At 42.1% G+C, this 6000-nt stretch overlaps 1 protein-coding gene across 1 annotated transcript in view; it reads right to left on the reverse strand.

Annotated features, from left to right (window-relative positions):
* Positions 1–6000, reverse strand: part of TOX (thymocyte selection-associated high mobility group box) — a 327015-nt gene that overhangs the window by 320161 nt on the left and 854 nt on the right. The gene's annotated exons all lie outside the window — the stretch shown is intronic.

Below are 6000 nucleotides of genomic sequence, written 5' to 3' on the forward strand. Positions count from 1 at the left end.
TGCCGGACACGAGAAAAGACAAAAAGGAAAAAAAAAAAATTGGTATGGTTAATACCTTTTGTAAACATACCATTTAAACAAACAAGGAGTATTTGAGATTTAGAGGCTTGAAATGGAAGCTTCCTGCAGGCAAGAACTGCAGCTATGATCGATAGTCAAGGCCACAACATTTAATGAATACAGTGTGCCACCATCTTGTTTTCCCCTAAAAGTATGAATTTTAAATTCTTGGATTTGGGTATATACAACATGTTTTATTCTAAACAATAATTGATAATATTTTAAATATGTAACTATTAATAACATTTAATCAACTCATGATAATTACATTTCATTTTTATTGAGACATAAGATAAACCTCCTACCTTATGCCTTCCGAGAAATCCTGAGATTCACATTCAGATAGTTAAAATGTAGGGTAAGTGATCTAAATTTGATTATTTCGGTAAGTTCTGCATGACCAACTACTCCCATTTTTGTTACCTATTTATGTTCTGATGAGAATGCATAAGCAGGCTAATCCAGTCAATTCCTGTAAGCGTGACCCACCTAACTTACTGTATGCCAACTAAAGATCGCAATCCCATCTTCGTACTATTTTGGAGTCTGAACAAAGTTTTCTTACGGAGAAAGTTCTAAACACGCTGCATAAAATGGGAGGGGGGCTATTACAGTTTAAAAATATCAGCCATGATAATTTTTCCTCTCAGCATCCTCTCTAAGTCTTCTTAGTCTTTTATTGCATGATTCTACCTCATTCATTTAGTTGGGGGATGAGGAAAGAAAAGCATAATTCAAGATTTTAAAAAGTAGACATGGGCCCAACAGCTGGTGGACTCCAGTTAACCAGAAAATAGGGTCACGTTCCTGGAGGAAGAAGGGATATGTTAACCTGATGATGGTATTGATGATGGAGAGCAGAAAGGAGAGTCAGGCAGCCAAGACAACCCCGAAGGTGAGGTAAGTGTCTGAGAAGGGAAGAGAGATCAGAGTACAAAGTTTTTTAAGTCCAGTTTCAGGCTATCCCTCTTGAATTGAGCCCGTCACAAAACAAGTGTGACCACTAGAAATAGGCTAACACGCTAAAACCAACATTTGAAACCCAGTTTAATACCCAGGAAGCACTGTGAAACTTGGAAATCTCCCTACTTCTTCTACTTTCAAGTGCTTTACTTCTTTCCCTCGTTCTTAATCCCTTTGCAATGTCGTTATTGAAAAAAAATCCACAATGAGCATTCAATTAGATATTTCAATTAGTTTAGTTTTTTTCACTAAGCAAAACACCAAAATTCTCCTAATATCATCATTCAGTAACTTTTAAAATATATGATAAACTGTGAGAATACTAAACTGAATATGCTGTGAAAACTAACATCAGATCCCTCCAAAGCTCAGAACTAAAAATTTTTTTCCATAGGCATTGAAAACTGGAATTCGTGACACTGAAATATCCAACCACATCAATATAGCTGCCTTTGAAGTTTTTGTGTGATATCTGATTTAGTGGCCAAAAATCATGATTGCTTGGTTTATGCTCTCTTCCCTATATATTTATTTAAAACATATTTAAAGACCTCAAAACTTGTGGAAGTTGCCAGCTAATAAAACTCCCAGGGGAGTTTTAATTATACAAATGACGTATGAAGTGTCATCTATGAATTTCCCAAAGTCCTATAAGTTATGAAGGTAGACAGAGAACTAATCAAGCATGATGCTCTAAATTGCATATAATCCTCCCCTTCTTCCTTGCCCTCCTCCTCCCATCTTCTTCCTTTTTATTACATTTATTAATCAAAATAGGAATAATGACTCCATCTTAATGTGCTTGCAAATCCTGTATTTTAGAAGTGATGAGTTTTGCCATATTAAAGTATAATACATAATATACTCTAAATAGGAAAATAAGCTCAAAGGAGATTTTGCAGAGACTATAATAAATCTTGTTTTTCTCAAACGTTATCAAACTTCCAACGTTTGCCCTGACACTTTCAAGCAGAGTTCATTACACATGGGTTCTTCCTCCTGCGTTTATATGGAAAGAGTATATACTGCCCTTCCCATTTCAATGACAAAAGCCCAATATCCCAAATGCCCAGTATTCCTTACTTTGCATATGACTAGTGCTAAGCCAGGGTTTGTGTTTTGGACTTCCCTGCTTTTAAATCAACCAAAGAAAGATTCAGGACATGATTCCACAAAAGCAACCACAGAGAACAGTAAAGCTCATTATTTCCCCTCCCACTGGTGGCAGAGGTCAGCATCCCTGTCATTAGCCATGTCATAACATAATTGTATTACTACTCCTTATGTGGGCAGATACTGAGCAATAACTGAACACATCACATCATTGTAAAAATGAAAAAGTGCCACTTCTTTGTCCTATTTTAGCATAAAATCAGTGAAAACAATCTTTAGAAATGACACTGCACTAAGAAACTGAAAGGAACTGCTATTACCCTGTAGGTATGTATTTAAACTGATGGGCTGACATCTTCAACTAGAACAAAAAAATAGGACTTTATTTTACTACTGAACTCCAATTGTGAGCTCATTTAATCCAATTTCTTGTGGTAACATTCAGTTCAATTAAGGGACACAATGTTACTTAAAATAGTCTAATTAGATGAAACTCCACTATGGCACACATCTTTCAATGCCTGAAATATAACCATGCCTTAAACTGCAAGAGGTGAGCACTGTTAAGTCCAGCCTACACGTTTCTGACCAGTATATGAGCTTCACTGTTATGTCAGACGTTGACCTATATACACAACATACCGACCATTCTGGCTGTTTGTGTAGGAGACGCCTCACACGCTTGCCATAACCAACATTATTCGCACTGTTAAGTCCAGCCTACACGTTTCTGACCAGTATATGAGCTTCACTGTTATGTCAGACGCTGACCTATATACACAACATGCCGACCATTCTGGCTGTTTGTGTAGGAGACGCCTCACACGCTTGCCATAACCAACATTATTCGCGTTGTTCCCGCAATGGGCTACGTGAAAATGGAGGCCAGTTTGCATAGTGAGATGTTCAAAATGTAATGCGCTCTTATAAATACAGCAATACTAGATTAAACTGTTTCCAAAATGCCTCCTACGGAGTTTATTATCTGAAAAATGTAAGTAGTGTTTTGGCAATCTGTAGAGCAGCAGTGCTGCAAAGTGTCAACACAGTGAAACAGTCACATTTTAGTTTAGAAAAGCTTCAGGAAGAGGATATTCATTTTCTCAATTAAGGTCTCTTCTGACATTGAAAAAACGTCACTGGGAAACTATAGTTAGTTGCATGATACTAAATCACAGAAAGATACTGGTTCCGCTGGGATTTAGCACACCAACTTGAAATAGTAAAGTGTTGACAGGTTTAAAATAAAGATAATTAGTAATTTATGATCTTATCACCCTATTAAAAACAAATAATCTGACAAAGTGACTGTTATTTGTAATAAACTACATATCCATTACACCTCTGAAGGAGACAAGGTTTACTCTGCAGTCTTGTGTCTTTGGGGGAAGTCTGATCCAACTTGTTTTTCAATAAATGTAGAAACAGATTTCTTACTTCACCTCTTCCAAACTTCTGCCTTTCTTCCATACCCCTGCAAATCTACTTGAATCATCACACACAAAAAAATGAATGCTAGTTGACTACATTCTAAGTGACTAAATAGTGGAGCTGGACAGAAATTTTGTACCAATGCTAATCATGATGGAGGAGAAAGCACAAGTGCCTGGGCTTTGTGGTACCTAGAAACTTACTCAGTACATTTAATATAATCAGGGATCAGTGACAAATATATTTGATGGACTGATACGGAGAGATGGGCAGGAGAAGGCGTCCCTGGAGAAACATTTACATGAAGTCTTTTTCTACTATTAGAAACATGTCTATGACTTTGCATCTTTAAAAATCCATTATTCCCTGGATAAGTTAAATAGAAGACTTGCAACTAGTCTATAGAAAGGGTGGCTAATTTGCATTTAAAAGGAACAGTTTGCTTCTTATACTGGGGTGACTTAAAAGGAACTTCAATGAGCTAGTAAAGAAATTCTGAAGACTTTCTAAATTAATTTATTCAATTCACAGCACAGCCCACTAAAATTATTTAAGCACTTAATTGGAAAATGATTTAATATGTTGGAGTAATTCCTGATTTTCCAAAGCATTTAACTATTAAATTAAATCTGACCCTACTATCACAAGAATGACAAGTGAAATGTGTATCCAAGTCATTACCTTCCTTTTGGAGCCTAAAAGCACTGATATATTTAATAAGATTTGTACAGTTTCATTGCCAAAATGGTTTTGACCTTTTGGTTCTGGTAACTACTGTGGAATATGTCTCTACTCTCCAAGATAGAACTGCTACTTTATTTTTTTTTATTAGTAATAATATTCACGTTGTAAGCAAAATAAAACGTAACAAACACAATACTTGCATGTAAAGGCAAAACAGATTTTAGACTAAAAGAATTATGTTATCAGCAAATAATGAAACTTACAACGCGAACTTCTCCGCGCTTGCCAAAGTTCCCCCGTACCTTTCAACTTGCCCCTAGCTAAAGGGCTCCCTGCAGGAGGAAAGCCTTTCTGCCCTGCCCGACACACCAGATTTCCCCCTTTTCCAACCTGCTTAAACATCACTGGCACACAGCACAGTCCTTTCAGCAAGCTTTTCCACGGGGTGATGTCTGTGATTCATTTAACTCACAGCTGTGTGTATGTGTGTGTGTCTGTGTCGTGTGTGTGTGTCTCTGTGTGTGTGTGTGCGCGCGCGTGTGTGTCCCGACTGACCAAGACTCGGAGCTTTGAGCCGGTCGCGTGGTGGGAAGCCCAGGATCTGAGGATGCACAGCGCTGAATACCTCTGTATCAGGTTAAAAAGCTGTTTGGTGACGACTTGCCACTAGGCAAGTGTTGGGAGTCCCAACGATTTTTCCCGTGGAATTCAGCGAGGGGTGGGCACGGAAGTGCCTGCATAGGCTGTGAGTACATGCGGGTTTACCACCAAGCGAGAGCTGGACGTCCGAAAGGCCCGCCCCGCGTTTCAGAGAACTCAATTCTCCCCGCCAGTGTTCACCCAGCAGGACTGCTTAGACACGTCCAACAAGCCCGAGGCGGGGACAGCAGTGGCCCCTGTATCCTCCCTCTCGGGGATGAGAGTTTGAGAAGCCGGGAGAGTAACCCCCTCAACGTCCTATTCGCGGGCCACGCCGAGCTCCGTAGCAGCCCCGGCCGGCACACCAGCTCCGGGTCACCCGCATGGTCCGCCTCGTCCCCTGTCTTCAGCCCTGGCACGGGGTCAGCGAGCCATGGGCAGAGCCCAGCCTGGGACCTTTTTCCAGCCCCGTGCGGACTGCGGGAGCTTTGGACTTGAACGCGACAACGCTAGCCTGGCTCCCAACAAACTTGCAATTTCCGCGCGGGCCCCCAAAAGAGGAGCTGTCCCCCAAACCGTGACCCGGCTGCCCCGCAGCCACCTGGCCCGCGGACCAGCGTCCGAACACGGGGCTCGGCCGCCCGAACCGGTTTGAGAAAACAAAAGAGCTGTGGAGCAATTATCCCGGCGGGGGGCGGGGGCGACTCCCGGGTCCCTGCACCCCGACTCCCGGCTGCTCCCCTGGCAATTAATCCCGGGCAGCGAAGCGGTGCCGCGAGCCCCCGCTGCCCGGGAGAGGGAAGGAGGGAGAAGGGGAAACTGGGAAATAAACTGAATTCTCCTCTGCCTGCGTTCCGGACCCCAGACACACCCCCAAAGTATTCCGTGGTTTTCTCCCTCTCCCTCTCTTTTCTCTTTAAACGCCCCCCGGCAAACCTAGGCAGCGATCCTTAGTCGCGAACAGCAGGAAGGAAAGAATCCGAGCAAATCGTGTCACTTTCCGCACAATCGCGCTGTTTGGCAAACCCCCGGAGCTGCTCCACAATATTTACTACCCGAGCGCACGCAGGGCTGCGGCGGGCTGCGAGCCGAGCGCGCCCGGGACCGGCC

The sequence above is a fragment of the Galeopterus variegatus genome, unplaced genomic scaffold (assembly GCF_000696425.1).
Source record: "Galeopterus variegatus unplaced genomic scaffold, G_variegatus-3.0.2 Scaffold280, whole genome shotgun sequence".
Taxonomy (NCBI): domain Eukaryota; kingdom Metazoa; phylum Chordata; class Mammalia; order Dermoptera; family Cynocephalidae; genus Galeopterus; species Galeopterus variegatus.